At 38.7% G+C, this 18,426-nt stretch overlaps 1 protein-coding gene and 1 long non-coding RNA gene across 8 annotated transcripts in view; both read left to right on the top strand.

Moving 5' to 3' along the window:
* The window catches only part of Tomosyn (syntaxin-binding protein tomosyn), a 113,513-nt gene that overhangs the window by 5,939 nt on the left and 89,148 nt on the right, over positions 1-18,426 (top strand). The gene's annotated exons all lie outside the window — the stretch shown is intronic.
* Positions 5,253-9,713, top strand: LOC143259655 (uncharacterized). The gene is made up of 2 exons (XR_013033672.1): positions 5,253-7,483; positions 8,814-9,713. It is a non-coding gene; the product is annotated as an uncharacterized LOC143259655 (long non-coding RNA).

Below are 18,426 nucleotides of genomic sequence, written 5' to 3'. Positions count from 1 at the left end.
TCTGAGCGCGAATCGGGGGGAATTTACTGGATTATTTACTGTATTTATTATTTACTGTATTATTATTTACTGTAATAGGAAGAGGAGATAATATTATTCGAGCCTTGCGCTTCGTTTTTATAGTTACCGATTGTCGACAGCTATAAAAACGAGGCGCAAGGCTCGAATAATATTATCTTTTCTTTCTATTATAGCATCTTCTCTTCCCAAATTGTCCATTTTTCTGCGCAATCTGAGCGCGAATCGGGGAGAATTTACTGTATTATTTACTGTATTATTTACTATATTTACTGTATTCGTATATTAATATCACGGAAAAATCATGGCACCGCGAACGGACTGAACACCTAAGGGGCTATTCCAGTCTAGAACCTTCAAAAAATCGATTCGTTTATTTCATTATCTGAAAGGACACGCTTTCGAAAATATGTCTACCAAAGGGTGCTGTTGGATTCGAGAAATTGATGAAGTTATATTTAGCTGTTCGGACGGACCGACCGAACCGTTAGCAATACATACATACATAGAACACGACATAGTGCATGGGGCATAAAAACAACCCTATAAAAGCAACCCTATCCAGGAAGGTCCACTCTGTGGTCCTGAATTGGCAGATTAACGCTAGAACTACCAAACCAGTTAGAATGACTGATTTCTGATTTTGTTCGTTTACAATTCCTGCTATTATAATTAAATATTTCTGGCAGAAATTTTTGGGTATCCTTTTTTTTATTGAAGCGTACATTATAATAGAAGTCGTACAATGTTTAAATAAATCCAATCTTGGCACTTTTTTAAAGCGATGCACGTTAGTCGCGTTTAGGGGTTGGCAGAGTTAGTGTTCCGAGTGCAAAGGGTTAATCTAATCTGAATGGTATAATATGAACATAGAAAGTCATAAAACTAATGTAAAAAGTAGCTATCTTTTCAACGATATTTTCTCACTTTAATCCAAGCTTAATCCCTTCCCGTATCATCCTCTCTACGATTGCAACGACTAAGATCTTTTCGATCGCAACAATTTCTCCGAAGAAAAAGAAACTTCATAATTTATAGGGTATTTACAGTCAAAGTTTTTACGGTTGTTTTATATACTTATAACTCTTTTCAAATTGTCCATTTTTATGCACAATCTGAGCGTCGATTGGAAAGAATTTACTGTACACTAATGTCTCTCTAATTGACGCTCAGATTGTCCACAAAAATGGACAATTTAAGAAACTTTATAATTTATAGTGTATTTACGATCAAAGAAACAGAACGAGGTTCATACCTGACAACAGATAATCAAAAATCTCCGTCCGGAGTGTGACTCGTTAAAGCGCGGCGAGGGGTGAAAAGGGTTAATCGCTGCGCTTCGTTTCGATCTTAATGCAAATATTCACTTTTCACGCCTCACTTCCCAAAGAGCGCGACAAAGAAGAAGTTCCCCAAATAGAAATTCTATGTAGAAGTAAAATAAAAATGCTATTCGCATTTCTTTTTTAAGTACATGATCTTGTACTTTAATGGTCACGGGCGTGCTTTCATAGTTACTTCACAATCGCCGAGGTTGCGAATACGTTTTCGAACGAAATGCAGTCTCGTTTACGCAGGTTGACACGCGAGAGCCGGCAACTTTCCTGCGTCTAAATTCTTGCGGCGAGATATTCGTTCAGCAATGTCGGGCGTCGGATAAGAGCCGGGCATTTTAGTTTTACGTTGGCTTTGAGCAACATAATGTTTGGCTCGTTCTCAAGCGGAGAGGAGCGGACCGTTTGATATCGTTTTAAAGAATGGACCACTTGAAAATGGGTCAGAGAAAATTGGCAAACAATTTTCCAACTAAGCGGAATTCGCGAAGGCTAAGTGCCTTAAGCCCGCGTCCCAGGATCCGGGGGGATATCAATGTTAGCATTGCTTTGTGCCGTGCATGTAGCGCGTATCGGTCTTCTCGTTTGCGATTCCCTTTCGCCGGTATTACCGCGCCTGCATCCGGAACAACAAACTATTTGCGACATGTTGCGTGCCCTATTTTCATTACGCTCGGTATTCGCTAATTCCGCGTGTCTGCCATTACCGAGCCGCCGCATCCGAAACTGCAGTTTTCGGTGGGTATGCCGCGACGAAAAAGGAAACCGTTGAAATTGTCTTTCAGTATGCCGCGAAATTACTGCGGTCACGTGTCATCGAATTAGCGCCATTTTCGAAATATCAAACTCTTTCAATGCATAAAATTGCAAAGCTTAAGCGAACTTCGATAAAATCTTCGTTAAGTACTAATTTGTACGTAAAAAGTACACGCGAAGCGTAGATTTTTTGCACGACTTTTTCTCAACTGGATCGTTTATTCGCTGTCCCATAGCAATTTTTTGAATCTCAACTTCAACATCGCTCGCTAATCATCCATATACGACTGACTCGTTTCACCGACTGGCAGATTTCGCACAGACAAAACATATCCCTGATAAGTTCGCGTATCTCCTTCGCCACGCTGTTTCGTGCACTATCGATGCTGTAATATAAACACATGCTCGTTTCGCTATCGTCCACGTCCCAAAGTAACTCTACACTTCGACAGTATCGGATCGAGGAGTGCCGCTAAAATATATAAACCGAATTCTGTGTACGCAGCCATTTCATTATGCGATGAAGATTTAGGCAAGCGAAGACGATGTACATATGAGCCGTTTTTATTTTGAAAGTGGCATAAGTCACTAATGTTTTTAAGTCGATATATTTAAGGGTTTGCGTTTTTTAACACGTTTAAAAATATGGATGCTAACTTTCGAGAAGATTTACTTGTATTTGTTATCTCAGGATACTGATATTTTTCTCAGTATAAATAATTTCGTATAAACATTACAAAATCACCACTTTTCATTACGGTAAAGCGACTTATGCCACTTTCAAAATAAACGGCTCATATTCTAGTTGGGAAACTGACTTTTTGCCGACGGTTCTAATTCGATGATAACGCAGAAAAATAGAGTTCTGAGAAATAGTAAATGATCTATAAATATTTGTGTTTTATCGAGTGATAGGGAATGATACAAAAATGTAAAAGTTACTTCGTGTCTGTAATTATACGCATCACTGTACTCGTGACAAGACAAAGAACATGCTTAAGCAAAGAAACATTTCCACAATGACATTTTCCACAATAAAGTACACTTTATGGCAATTATTTCGGCACTTTGAAGGAGCCGGTATCTTCGAAAGTAACGCTTTACAGTAAATTCTCTCTAATTGACGCTCAGATTGTGCAGAAAAATGGACAATTCGGGAAGCGGAGATACGCTTTGCAATGTGGCTCGTTTTTATGGTTGTTTTATATACTTGTAACTCTTCTCAAATTGTCCATTTTTGTGCACAATCTGAGCGTCAATTGGGCAGAATTTACTGTACAGTAATGTCTCTCTAATTGGCGCTCAGATTGTCCAGAAAAATGGACAATTTAGGGAGAAGGGAGACGATTATTCGATCCTTGTTCGATCCCTTTTTATAGTCACGAATTGTCAACAACTATAAAAACGAGCTGCAAGACTCGAATAATGGTAACAGATTGTCCATTTTTGTGCATAATCTGAGCGTCAATTGGGCAGAATTTACTGTACAGTAATGTCTCTCTAATTGGCGCTCAGATTGTCCACAAAAATGGACAATTTAGGGAGAAGAGAGACGATTATTCGATCCTTGCCGTTCACTTTTATAGTCACGAATTGTCAATAACTATAAAAACGAGCTGCAAGATTCGAATAATGGTATTAAATTGTCCATTTTTGTGCCCAATCTGAGCGTCAATTGGGCAGAATTTACTGTAACTTTTAAGTCCAATAGAATCATTTTATCGTCGTTTATTTCCTTATCCACTGCTCGCTCCATAATCGGAAGATTTTCGATTCCGCTCATGATCATCGCGCATTCGTCTAAAAACCTCCTAAATAACAGCATAGGCAATAACAGTAATAGTTGGCGTCCACTCGGAGATCATTCCGAAAAAGTTGCGGCGGCGAGCCGCTCGCGGGCGCGATAACAACGATCTTAGCGTGACCATTACAAGCGTATGGCGTGAGCGGGTATAGCACACCTTAATCAGATTGTAGCTGTTAACCTGTCAAAATAAGCGAGATTGGCATCCAGATTGGCACGTGTCCCAGGATTCGTTTCACTTCTTCGCGCGGTTGCTGTTGCGGGGAACCGAACCCTGTCGACTTTAAAGTTCAGCCTGTAGAAGGTCTTCTGATCCGATTATCCGTTACAAATCGGCGCCGTTCAACGTACACCAGTTGCACAGATCGGGGAACACGATCGTTCTATTACAATTCGCGACCTGTTCGCGAGCTTGCGCCAAGAGTCGCGCGTTTCATGAGCGTGCTGCGTGCATTGATCGGCAGTTAAATTAAATCTTTGGCAGCTTCACGCTGGGACACGCCGATCGTGAACATCGTAAACATTGTTTTGTAATAATGACGAGATTGCGTTTGGTCTGGCTGCGGGCGATTAGTTTAGTACAGCTAGTATATAGATATAGAGTAATGTTTCCCTTACTGACGCTCAGATTGTCCACTAAAATAGGTAATTCGAGAAGAGGAGATACGATTATTTGAGCCTTGCGGCTCATTTTTATAATTGTGGTCAATTTGTAACAATAAAAATAAACCGCAAGGCTCGAATAATCGTATCTCCTCTTCCCAAATTGTCCATTTTTGTGCGCAATTTATCCGCGATACGTTTCAGCCGCCATATTTAATGCATATTTATACAGTGTGTTCGGAAAATCGTGGTACAACCGGCAATAGGGTGATTCCACGTGCAAAACTAAGTCGAGAAAAAGGAATAACATTTTCTTATTTAAGGCTCCGTTTTCGAGAAAAATTAGCTTCAAAGAGCAATACAGTAATGTCTCCCTTACTGACGCTCAGATTGTCCACGAAAATGGATAATTCGGGAAGAGGAGATACGATTATTCGAGCCTTGCGGCTCATTTTTATAATTGTGGACAATTTGTAACAATAAAAATAAACCGCAAGGCTCGAATAATCGTATCTCCTCCTCCCAAATTGTCCATTTTTGTGGTCAATCTGGGCGTCAATTAGAGAGACATTACTGTAGATAGTGTAGTATATTATATTATATTAATATTATTATATATATTATATTATATTAATATTATTATATATTATATTATATTAATATTATTATATATTATATTATATTAATATTATTATATATTATATTATATTAATATTATTATATATTATATTATATTAATATTATTATATATTATATTATATGTAGTATACTATATAGTATATTTTGCGATGGCTTCCGACGAACCTATCACCGACGCAGCAATAAATCAAGCAGGCGTATTTAGTCGAATTAATAACCGTAACTTGTGCGAAACGAGCGCATGACGAGTCTCGGTCGCAAAATGTACCCAAGGGGTTAAGATGCAGTTTAACCGCGGTCAAAATGCACGTAGAACCGCAGTTGAAAACGAACGATTTCGGAGCATGTAGCATTCATAAGATTCGAGGAACTCGGTGAAACGCGAGTTACGTGTATTACATGCGACTTATCTATTAACGATGTCGACCGTTCGAAGGGCGGCGACGTATATAGGCGCCTATTTACGTATAGGCGATGCTCGAGCGTACGATATTTGTGTTCCTATTGGTTACAGTACGTCGCTGATAAGTGTGACAGTAACGGACAAACTGGTTCGCATTATTCTGGGTTCGCTGAACATCGACGATTCTACCCATCGATTAGAAGTCACGCGTGACTGAAACAATTCTTTGCACGTTTGTTAACATTAACAAAGTCTCTTGGCTGCGTTTGCCGGCTGGCAGCAACGTATTTTGATCGATACCACCGGCGTGCTTCGCGATTAATCGCGATCACGAAGTCGGAACGTTTCTGGGGGCTCGTTCTCTCTGTCACAATTTCTTCGTTAACGTCTCGGAAATCGCTCGTTGCTTTTGATAAAATAGCGTAATTACGACAAGAGGCTGAAAGAAATATCGGCGACGCGTTAACGAAAATCGAGGAAGTTCTGTCTCTCGACACGTGCATATCGAATACATCATTAATTTCATGAGATTAGTATATATTCTTTCACATCGTTGCACGGCGTTACACGCGATTTCGAATCTCCGTTTCTCGTATTTGTTAAGTGGACGATTCGAAAACTTGCCTGACCGTTCCCACGTAATTAGCATAACAATCTTAACAAGGTATGCTGGCGTGTTGCCACCGTCAACGAACGTCTTATCACACATTCCTCCGGCTACTTTTTTGTCATCGCGTCGTAACTTTATTTAAAGAAGTAGACGAACGACAAATATTGTACATTACACGCTAAGGAGGAAACGTGATACGATCTTCATCGTTAAACGTCACGTCAACCATTGATTTTCCAGACGCGCATAGAGAACTAACGTTTGTTAGGAAAGCTGTGCAGAAGTTCTGCATTCGAAAAATACAACGTTACTGTCACGCGCCGTCGAATTAGGACCGCTGAAAATTTTCGACTTTTCCAATACTTTTAACCCTAGAACCAGCAAGGAAGTAAAAATCACTGGTTTCCGATTTTTACTTTTACAATTTCTGATGCAGTCATTTCTGTTCCCTAATTCGCGCTCAGATCTCGCACGAAAATGGACAATTTGGGAAGAGGAGATGCGATTATTCGAGGCAGTGCGTCTTTTTATAGTTGTTGACAATCGGTAACTATAAGAATGAGTCGTGAGACTCGAATAATAATCATATAAAATAAATAATAATAATCTCTTCTTCCTATATATTGTCCATTTTTGTGCGCAATCTGAGCGCGAATTAGGGATAATTCACTGCAACTGTAAAGGCTCGAATAATCGTATCTTCTCTTCAAAAATAGTCCATTTTTCTAATACTTTTAACACTAGAACTATCAAACCAGTAAAACTCACTGGTTTCCGATTTTTACTTTTACAATTCCTGATGCAGTCATTTCTTCTCCCTAATTCGCGCTCAGATTGCGCACGAAGATAGACAATTTGGGAAGAGGAGACGCGATTATTCGGGGCCTTGCGTCTTTTTATAGTCGTTGACAATCGGTAACTATAAAAATGAGCCGCGAGGCTCGAATAATAATCATATGAAATAAATAATAATAATATGAAATAAATAATAATAATCTCTTCTTCCCAAATATTCTCCATTTTTGTGCGCAATCTGAGCGCGAATTAGGGATAATTCACTGCAACTATAAAGGCTCGAATAAAAAGGCTTCTCTTCTCAAACTAGTCCATTTTTCAGTAGAATCTGAGCGCGAATTAGAGAGAATTCATACTGTATTTCGTACGAGATCGCAGCAACTCGCTTAAAAGATAACAACGCGATCCTGATTTCCGTTCTTATTTCAGTGCTGTACTTCGCTATTACTATTTTTTTTCCGATATTGGTTCGAAGTTTAAACCGTAGTGGCTGGTCGGAGAACTTACGCGTTAGACTACAGGTCAGTGCTAATGCTTTCTCGTCTTCTTTTTTTCACCGGCAACGAAAATACAATGGGCGAAGTACGGGCACCGGTCCGCGCCGGGATTTCCCTCCGTCTGCCGGCGAATTGATGGCAGGCAGGCCTCGATATTCGAGACGATGACGTGCAACACTTATACGTGGATGCTCGGCTTCGTTTCTCATTGTTTCGCGTTTTACTTTTATTACTTCACCGTTCGGTGTTTATGAACCATCAACGGGTTCTCGTTCAATCCGCGTCAAAACAATGGACCGTTCCCTGTTACGTCGTCAATTATTTTCGTGGCCTGAAAAACAAAAAAAAAAACACCATCCGCGGTCCGATGATACTCCGTTTTGTTTCTCTTTCGAGATTCCGTATAAAAAATAAAAAAAAAATAGCGACGCGTGTTCTCTCTGGCGACAAAAAACTCGATTTTGTTTAGGTCGTTGAAAGGCGAGCGCCGCGTGGAAGTATGCACATATTTCGAAGGCAAAAGCGCAATAGGAATTATTGACGAAGTTACGGCCGTTTCAATGAAACGAGTCGGCCTGCTCGAAACTTCGAGCCGTAACTTCAAACCTGTTACCCTCGAAATAGCATTTTGCAAAACGTTCGGCCATAGCGACTGCCGCACCCGCTCATTCGATTAACTTCGTCTCTCGCACGCACGTTGTAAATTAGATTCGTTGTCGGCCCGTGCGGCTTTTCTAAATAAACTGGAGCATCGTGCGCGGCCTTTCCACGAGAAACGCGATACGTTCTTTAAGTCGTTACCGTTGTCGCGGTTTCCCCCCCCCTTTTTTTAATAAAAACTCCTCGCGAGCTTCAATCAATTCAATTCATTCCGCGTGGCGTAATATATTATTATTATTATATGTGTTCTGTTAATAATTATAATTTTTTATTATATATTTTTTTATATTACACATTATATCATTATTATGTACAGAGACGACGTATTGGTACACGAAAATGTATTCGTAATAAAAGCGCAGTTTTTTTCTTTGCACTATCTAAAATCACGATTTTCTTTCTTCGAGTCGTGTTGTCCAAGCATAATTAAAAGGCACGATTTTATTATTGTGTCGCTGAATCGTACAGAAGCTAACAAAAATTCCATTGATTCGTTAAACGAATCATTGTTTCGTTAAAAATCGAGGGACGAAGAACGAAATTCGATTTACCCAACTGAACAATTTCCCGCGACGGACATAGAATTGTCATTAATGCAATTTCTTTTGTAGTTGGAAAATGTGGGGGAATAATATGGAAGAACAAAGATTCACGGTCCATTAATAATATTTTTCATGTTCGTTTCGTTTCGCAGGCTGAAAAACAGATTCGGGATTTTGTCCAGTAATTATCATGATGCGTCGCAGTGAATTGCAGTCGTTCGTTGCGAATAGTAATCGCCAGAGGAAACGAAAAGTGCAATGAGCGGAATGAAGTCTCAGTTTGTAATGTTTAAAGATTTGCCACGTGTAAACGAGCGAGACTGAAGATTCTTTATAATTACAATTCCAGCTTGATTCCGTTCAAAAAGCGTTTTAGAAGTGCAAAGGAAGCCGCTTGAACGGCCCGCTTTCTTTTGTCTCCGCCTTGATGAAAGATTTCTGCCGTGGAACTGGAAACTTGACGCAGATTTACCAGCTTCTCTGACACGTTTCGTACTAGACTTTCCGCGCGGCGTAATATATTATTATTATTATATGTGTTCTGTTAATAATTATAATTTCTTATTATATATATTTTTATATTATACATTATATTATTATTATTATATGTGTTCTGTTATAGTAATTATAATTTTTTATTATATATTTTTTTATATTATACATTATATTATTATTATATATTGTTATTATTACATGTGTTCTGTTAATAATTATAATTTTGTATTATATATTTTTTTATATTATACATTATATTATTATTATATATTGTTATTATTACATGTGTTCTGTTAATAATTATAATTTTGTATTATATATTTTTTTATATTATACATTATATTATTATTATTATATATATTGTTATTATTACATGTGTTACGTTAATAATTGTAATTTTTTATTATATATTTTTTTTATATTATACATTATATTATTATTATTATATATATTGTTATTGGTTAAAAGCGGTGCGAATATATGTACAGAGACGACGTATTGGTACACGAAAATGTATTCGTAATAAAAGCGCAGTTTTTTCTTTGCAATATCTAAAATCACGATTTTCTTTCTTCGAGTCGTGTTGTCCAAGCATAATTAAAAGATACGATTTTATTATTGTGTCCCTGAATCGTACAGAAGCTAACAAAAATGTTCACATTTCGAACGCAATAGTTACGAACGTTACATGTTTTACTGCGAAAGATCGTTCGAAGAATTTATGTTGGCTTTTATTTACTATGCAGGTTGCTAGGCGGTGACACAAGATGCAATTTTATTCCGCAATCATAACTTCCTGACTCGCAAATCGATAGTATCGATTGACCCCTTATCCTCCTCTTATTTTTAATTACTTTCATCCTTTATAGTCGCTTTTTTTAAGACAGTATCAATATATTATTACAATGTACACGATAACGAAGTTATTAAACGCACGCGCGTCCCTTAATTGAGAAATTTCGTTGTCCAGATGATTTATATATCGAGCGAAATTATACATTCATATCGAATGCTCGGAACGATACACAGACAGCGCATTTTAATGAAAATCGGGCATGCAATTTCTACGTATAAGTTATTCAAAATAATTTTCGTCCCAGGCTACTGTCCTGGAAAATGATTTTCTTTGTACGTATGTATTTATTCGCTGAAATTGCAACGATTCCACGTCGAAGCAATGAAACGCGTGCTGAATTAGTTAAAACGTTGTTCGAATGTATTTTCTTTCGAACGGATTTCAAAGGAACAGAGAAATTCAAAAATGTTCGCAATCGTCTTTAATTGTTCGTTAGAGATCAATTGGTGGAAGATACGATGTCTCTGTTGGTCGCATTATGCATTTGTATCGGCGAGATAAAAAACACGTGCAAGTAATTGTTTGCGAATTTTTCAGTAAGCAGGGAACAATTTTTCTAACGGAGCCGATAACTTTCCATTGTTTCGATTACCAGTTCGAGATCGATATTGTACATGCGATGATTTCTATACTGTAATTTGTAGCGAGAGACAAACGAATTTGTATGATAATTAACGATGCCAAAATATCTCAGTTTTAAAGACAGTTCATTTATGTAAGTACCGATCGAATTAGAATGAAATTCATTGTCAGATTGATAACGCGTTACGCAACATTTCCACGAAGATCGAGTTATTGTAATTCGTAAAGGTTGCCGCGTTACGAGGCGCTGTTTTCATAAAATCCATTTCATCTTGCCTCGAGATAATGGTGGGCTAGGTTGTATAATAAGTTTGGTTTACATAATAACCAGCACATGGTGTTCGCAGAGGATCTTGATCCTTTGTTTTTATTTGTTCATTCGATCCGAATCCTCTCTCCATTCCCAATCACTGTTATTCCGTGCATGGTTTGAATTTCTGTGTGTATATTTTATTTCAGATTAAATAATTATTATTTTATTCAAAAGACAATGTTTTCCTTTCTTACGTATCAGTTCGTAAAAGTGCACGTTAGTTTGATCGTTTTAACATTCAAATGTTATATCAGAATTATACCATAAACTACCGTAATAATTAGCTCTGCTACTAATGTTTTATAGATTTTAATAGATTTTATAGATTTTGTAGATTTTATAGATTTTATAGATTTTATAGATTTTATAGATTTTATAGATTTTATAAATTTTATAGATTTCATAGATTTTATAGATTTCATAGATTTTACAGATTTCATAGATTTTACAGATTTCATAGATTTTACAGATTTCATAGATTTTATAGATTTTATAGATTTTATAGATTTTATAGATTTTATAGATTTTATAGATTTCATAGATTTCATAGATTTCATAGATTTTATAAATTTTATATATTTTATATATTTTATATATTTTATATACTTTATATATTTTATATATTTTATATATTTCATAGATTTCGTTTAACAGACGAATATTTGATAGATTAATGGACGCTTCGAACTACAGACACCCGCAGTGATCGCAACTCAGGCTTTCGCCGATCGCTTCGGTAGATACTTTAAGGCTTGTTCCCAACAAACCAACCGTTCCTGTCGTCAACTCTACGTGGTCGGCCATCTCTTCGACTGTCAGATAGGTCAAACTGTGTTGTTCGCAGAACTTTGCTCGCCAATGTGTGTCAGTATGTAAATTCTGAAGGAGCATCTCTAGAATTCGCATCTGTGCACTAACCGAAGTATTTCAACGCGAACGATACGCTCGGAACACTACATTATTTATTTACGACGCTCGTACAGCATATCGTTTACTTTCCCGATCTTTCCGCACTAGAATCTGAATTCGCGTTTTATACCAGAATTTCCGAAAGCTTAAGTTATAGCAACTTATATTCAATTTTTCTCGTCTAGGAATTTACGAACGTTTTCCATTTATGTCTATTGAATCATACGGTTTTCATTTCCAGCATAATAATTGCCTGAATCAGACAATGAATCACTTGTTATTGCATGAATCGCTTTGTTAGGAATTTGAGCAAAACGACAACGGCGACGTCCATTCTTGTTAGCCGAGTTTTTCTTGTTAGCATAGTTTTCGGAAAATTGATCAATAGTGATTTTAGTGATCAATAGTGATCACTAAGATCGATAGTGGACCAATTCTGTGATCAATTCACAAACGGAACGAACAAGTAAAAAATCGCGCGACAAGAGAAGACCGAAGCGATCGCATCGCGTGTGCAACGCAACTGTTCAGGCAATTATTTTATGCGCACAAATTTATTATAGACCGACCAATTCTTTATGAATGGAGTCTTGACAACGGTGTTTGCGATTCGACGGTAAGAAAGTCACGAGCGATCTTAAAAACTCGAATGCTCGAACTAGCAAATTATGCCGGCGGTGTCCGAAAGGAATCTCGAGGGACCAAGACCACGATCATCGAATGATCCTCGGTTTACCAGCAGTGTGTACAATGTAAGAATCGCGGCAATTTCTCTAAATTATGAGCGTACATTGACAGGCATTATTCACTTACACCGCTACGTCACGAGGGGTCAACGCAGACGAATGTCAAAGTGCATATGCTTGCAACTGCGTCTCGAATAGTGCGGAAACACGCGGGAAAACGGCGGCATAAAGGCGTCCGAGAGCGATAAAAATAGCCGTAGAGCGAACGTTGTGAAATTTAAGGGGGTGTATTACAACAAGCCAATGAAATTTTCGGGGGGAAACGTAATATTCTCAGATGAGAGCGGATTCGATTATTTGCGTCGGCGGCCGGAATGAAGTTTCAACCGAGGACTAAATGGGGACGAGGGGGCATAATAGAGTCGGGAATCTTATTACTTCGGAAAGGACAACGATTCTAAGTGTATGGCTAGGGAAACGTAATAAGGATTGTTGTGCGATACTCCGTGCCCGGGCCCCCTAGAAATTCAGAGGAACGGCAACGGTAAATGCTCCCTAATTGACGCTCGGATTTGCGCACAAAAATGGACAATTTGCGAGCAGGAGATGCGATTATTCGAGCCTTTTTCGCGGCTCGTTTTTCATCTATAAAAACGAGCCGCAAGGTTACGTCGAATAATCGTGTCTCCTCTTCCAAAACTGTCCATTTTTGCGTACGATCTGACGGTCAATTAGAGAGAATTTACCGCGCTTCTCTGTAATGCGCCCGGACCCGGAACAGCAACGAAACGCGCGCGGGACAACGTGCATTCTGGATTAAATGGTAATGTAATAAGCAGACCGGGTTTTGAAATGCTCCCTAATTGCTCCCTAATTGACGCTCCGATTTGCGCACAAAAATGGACAATTTGCGAGCAGGAGATGCGATTATTCGAGCCTTTTTCGCGGCTCGTTTTCCAACTATAAAAACGAGCCGCAAGGTTACGTCGAATAATCGTGTCTCCTCTTCCAAAACTGTCCATTTTTGCGTACGATCTGACGGTCAATTAGGGAGAATTTACCGCGCTTCTCTGTAATGCGCCCGGACCCGGAACAGCAACGAAACGCGCGCGGGACCACGTGCTTTCTGGATTAAATGGTAATGCAATAAGCAGACCGGGTTTTGAAATGTGTGCATTGTTTCTAAAATTGTAACAATCGTGACGACGAAGAATTATTCCATATTTACGGAAATGATAAAGATTCGCTTCGCAGTACGTAGTTTCATCGAGCGACATTTTAGAGAGACCCGAGGCGGAATTCTTCTGTCTTCTTTTTATTTTCATTTTCTTACAGTTCCTAGCGCGAGGATATTTCAAAATTCGAACATTTAGCGACCGAAGATAATCTTGTTTTATCCGAGAGAAAAGTTATCTTAATTGGAATTACAATTATAATTGCAATCCGATATAAAGGCTGAAAGAAAATTGGAAGAAGAAAATTACTGGATTTTTAACATAATTCGCGGATGGAATGTAAGGTACTCGAAACATCTTGTTTATAATAAATTAACTGCGAAAATTGGGACGGTTTCGACGATAAATGGTAACAGGTCTGAATAAAAATTACGCAATAATACCTTCTTTGATCGGTTTACGAGTGCCATTTACGGACGCACGAATTGCTCGAATTAATTCCCGCGGACGCTTTCCGCGGTTGGTTATAAATTCGAAGATATTCTAGAGGAAATTTAGTTATGCACTATTCAGGATAGTGCTTCGGTTCGGTTCGCTCTTGGGCAGTCTTTTAAATTCTTCGGCTTAATTGCACCGCTCCCACTTCAGTTTCTCACTTAATGCATCCCTACACGTGCTTCCTCTTTCGCTCATCTGCAATATTTCGTGTACCCTTTCTCTCCCGGCCTCCCTCTCCCCCTCTCCCCGGCTCTACTTTTGAATTCCTCGTAGACCCATATGTGTGCCAGATTCTCATTCTCTCTTCTGCATAACCTGCATTTTACCTCCAGCTATTTATCTTTATGCATCTCGCGGTATCTTCTACACGTTCATTACCGCTTATCTCGGCATGCTTCCATATTTTCTTACAAGGAGCATTCGCGGCGACCATCAACGATTTTCACGATGGATCCCGACCCGTTTGTAACTTTTAATGAAAACCGCGCCGGTAGCTACGTTCGTCGGACTTCGACGCGATTGCATTCTCTTCTCTGCGAACGCATCTCCGCGACTTCGACGATTGTGCGGGCTCGCGCCAATTCACAGGATTACAGGATAATTACACGTGACTGTGAGAGATGGATTTTTCAGAAACTAATAGATTAGAAAGATCTATTTATTATTATTATTACTTATTTAAGATCGAATAAATTGGTTAAGCGCAGACGAAGCACAAAATGCATTTCTCCCTAATTCGCGCTCAGATTGCGCTAAAAATGGACAGTTTGGGACTTTTGCGCACAAAAATGGACCATTTGGGAAGAGGAGATACAATTATTCGAGCCTTGCGGCTCGTTTTTATAGTAACCGATTCTCAACGACTATAAAAACGAGCCGCGGGGCTCGAATAATCGCATCTCCTCTTCCCAAATTGTCTATTTTTGTGCGCAAAAATGACGTTGATCCGCGCGAAAATCACTAAACTTTTAGCACGAAGTGCAGAGATGTTCTTTGTATATGTTTTTTACGATTCAGGGTTGAAGGTAAAATTCAAAGTCCGCTGTTTTTTGTTACAACTCTCCGTGGAAGAAGATTCGTACGTTTTAACGATAAATTACGTTCTCGTGAAAATTTCGCCCGAATATCAAGAGTATATTCCATTTTCCGCGTTGTCGGAAAAACGATTCGAAAAACATCTTCACTTTTAATATTTTTTAAGAGGTACACGTGTATCCAGCCTCTGTTTTACACAAAAGCCGGTTGAATTTTTTGCTCCAGCATTTCAGCATAGCGTCCCGAGGGATGATACCACTCTGTTCTGTGTTACGGTTGCGCGCTATCTTTAAAGTGGCACGTGCATCTAGAAGGATTAAAATGTGACGCTTTTGAAAATTTTACTTTTTCGAAAGAATACGTTTTCTTCCACATTATATTGTAATAACTTTCGTTTGTCGGACAGCGTTCAGTTTCGCAGTGGGTGCGACAATTAAATCTTGCTGGGAGACCTTCCAACTTCTCCGCTGGTAGAAACAAAGATATTTCCTTAAAATACACGTATTGATCAATAAGAAAGATTTCGTTAGGTTTATAAGTGTCGCAGTCGGTGCAAGGAGGTCAATAAAGGACGGTTATGCATCGTTTTTGACGCGCGATCGTGGCCGCGGGGCGCTGGAACTGTTAAATTTTAAAGAAATCGCGATCTTTTATAGAGAGAGCTTTCCAGAATCTCGGTAAAAACTTTCGTTTCGTCCTTTTACTTACGCAAAAATGAAGGAAACTTGAAAGTCTTGCGGAAAGTACGTAATCTATGGATAAAGATTTTGTAACGCAGGGTGCATATCTAAAATAAATTGCATTAATTGTGAGAAACAGAAATTTAACGGAACATTTCTCCACGTATATAAATATTTCTATAAATCCATTTATAAAGTATAAATTTCGGGATACTTTCTGCAACAATATACGTCGAACTGTATTACTAATAATTATATTATTTAAATAATCGTGCGTACCACTAAATGCATATATTAAAATACAGAATGTTACGTTAAACACGTGTCACAAAAGTGAGGCGAACCTACCATTGTTTCAGCCACTGCACGAACAATAATTTGAAACAATATTATATATTATTATATTAAACAATGTGCATAATTGTATATCATGGTAATGCGAGACCACGTGTGCAATTTTTATTTTAACGTTATTCCCCTTTAACACACGAAAATGCTGGACTTACGTTACGGTGTTGCATCATTGCATGCAATTAATGCATATCTCACTAAAAGTACACACGTAACGCGCGAAGATTAGAAGAAATTTCTTGGAACTCTGACATCGAGGTTTTAACCAGTGTCTCGTTGGTGTCTCCTCGAGGCAGCTTTAACCAACTCCTTGACACCAGAGCGTCACGCCTGTAGACAGTGCTTGTTGACACTGAAGCTGTTTTAACCAGCTCCTTGACACCTCTCTCTAACTCTCTCCCTCTTTCTCTCTCCCGCAGACAACTTTAATCAGTTCTTTTAACGTCTCCGCGTGGTCGTTTGGACCCCTTCTTTCGGCTTCCGTCGGGACAGTTTCAAATTGTCCTCTGATAATTAGCTATGCAGCGTAAACACGGGGCTAGTTCTCGGTGTACCGGCTTACTCTGCGAACTTTCGCATTCGCCCGGAACTTACAAGGCGGAGAAATTAACGATTTTTTTGGAGAAAGTAACGATTCGAAGTTATAGCTTCTCACCTTCTATTAATTAACGCTATTTTCACCGATATTTTGTATCATACAATTTGCCGAATTAATTTCGTGATAACTGTAGCAAAAGTCAAGAAGCGATTACATGAAAAGCATAGAATGTAGGATATAATTTTCATAAAAAATGATTAAAATATGTCATTTAACCCGTTCGGTAAACATAGTGTTAAATAGAAATTATTTAAGCTACTCATGGCGGACTTTGGACCCATTTTTCTAACGAATATCAAATCGTGCGATACTGTAACTTCGAATCGTTATTTAATTGGACATCCGGCGGATCTCCATTTGTTAAAGTTGCTATATCCAAATCGCACAGAACAGACGAGCAACGTTAATGTTCCAATTTACGTAACGATAAAAAGAGCAGCAGGTACTAATTTGGCGGAACAAGGAAATCGTTCTTTCTTTTTCTTGTCGGCAGAGAGATGATTATCTGCACGATTGTCCGCACTAATTACGAACGATCGGTCGAAAGATAAATGGAACATCGGGAATGCAAACAAATGAAATAGATGCATTATCGGTGCTCAATCTGAAGATCACCGCGCAGAACGGCGTTCGCGTTGCATCCTCGCGAAGTACGCGAGGCTCTTATTTTTTTTTCGCAGGAGGCATAATGATCGCGCGAAGCTGAAGAATGCTGCAGAATCGATCGAGCACAGTTTTTGCTGCACTCGGCACAATCGTTCCCGACGACGCGTTAGAAATGTAGTTATTTTTATGCGCGACAGATAAGAAAATGGTTCCGATAATGTCTGAAATAATGAACTGGAATCAATAACTTAAAATGATTAATGACCCAGTCGTTGCATACGTTATGAACTAGACTCTCTCTTTCTCTTTCTTTCTCTCATGGACGTATGCGGAATGTTATCACGGGGCAACCAGCGAGTTATCGCGAATCAAGCGGAGCAGTTCGTGAAAAATCTATCGGAGCATTTTCTTGCTGATCAAGTTTAATCAATCTCGAATATTCTGCAGTGGCCGGTACAATTATTTCAGAATAACGCTAGATTTCGGCCGCAACTTCACGATCCAGTTATTTTATTGTGTTCGCCCGCATCGCGAAGTTCTCGATCTAATATATACATATATACATATAAGTATGTATATATGTATATATATATATATATGTGTGTGCAAGAACGTGCACGTATATTATAAGCAAGGTTGGACGTAAATCGTGGCACAAGCGGGATGAGAGAGATTCTATGCCTCAAAATAGGTCGACATGATAGAATAACTTTTTCCCGTGCGAAGCTTCATGTTCTAGAAAAATGAATTTCAAACTTTCCGAATAATTTTCACGCGGTAAAACGACGGTATCCGTGTCCCCTGCATATTTTTATTTATTTTCGGGGTAGGCGTTTCCTCTTGGAATTTGTTGCTTTTTAAAGCGTTTGAAAAAAGTTCAAATGCAACCGGATCGAATCTCTTCGAAGTTCTTCAGCGCATGGATTTCCGGACGAGTTCAGAATTTTAGAAAATTTGTACACGCATCACGCGGAGCACGGG

This window comes from Megalopta genalis, chromosome 6, assembly GCF_051020955.1.
Source record: "Megalopta genalis isolate 19385.01 chromosome 6, iyMegGena1_principal, whole genome shotgun sequence".
NCBI classification, from domain to species: Eukaryota; Metazoa; Arthropoda; class Insecta; order Hymenoptera; family Halictidae; genus Megalopta; species Megalopta genalis.
The sequence above is the reverse complement of the archived record's forward strand: the minus strand, read 5'-3'. Positions and strand labels throughout refer to the sequence as shown.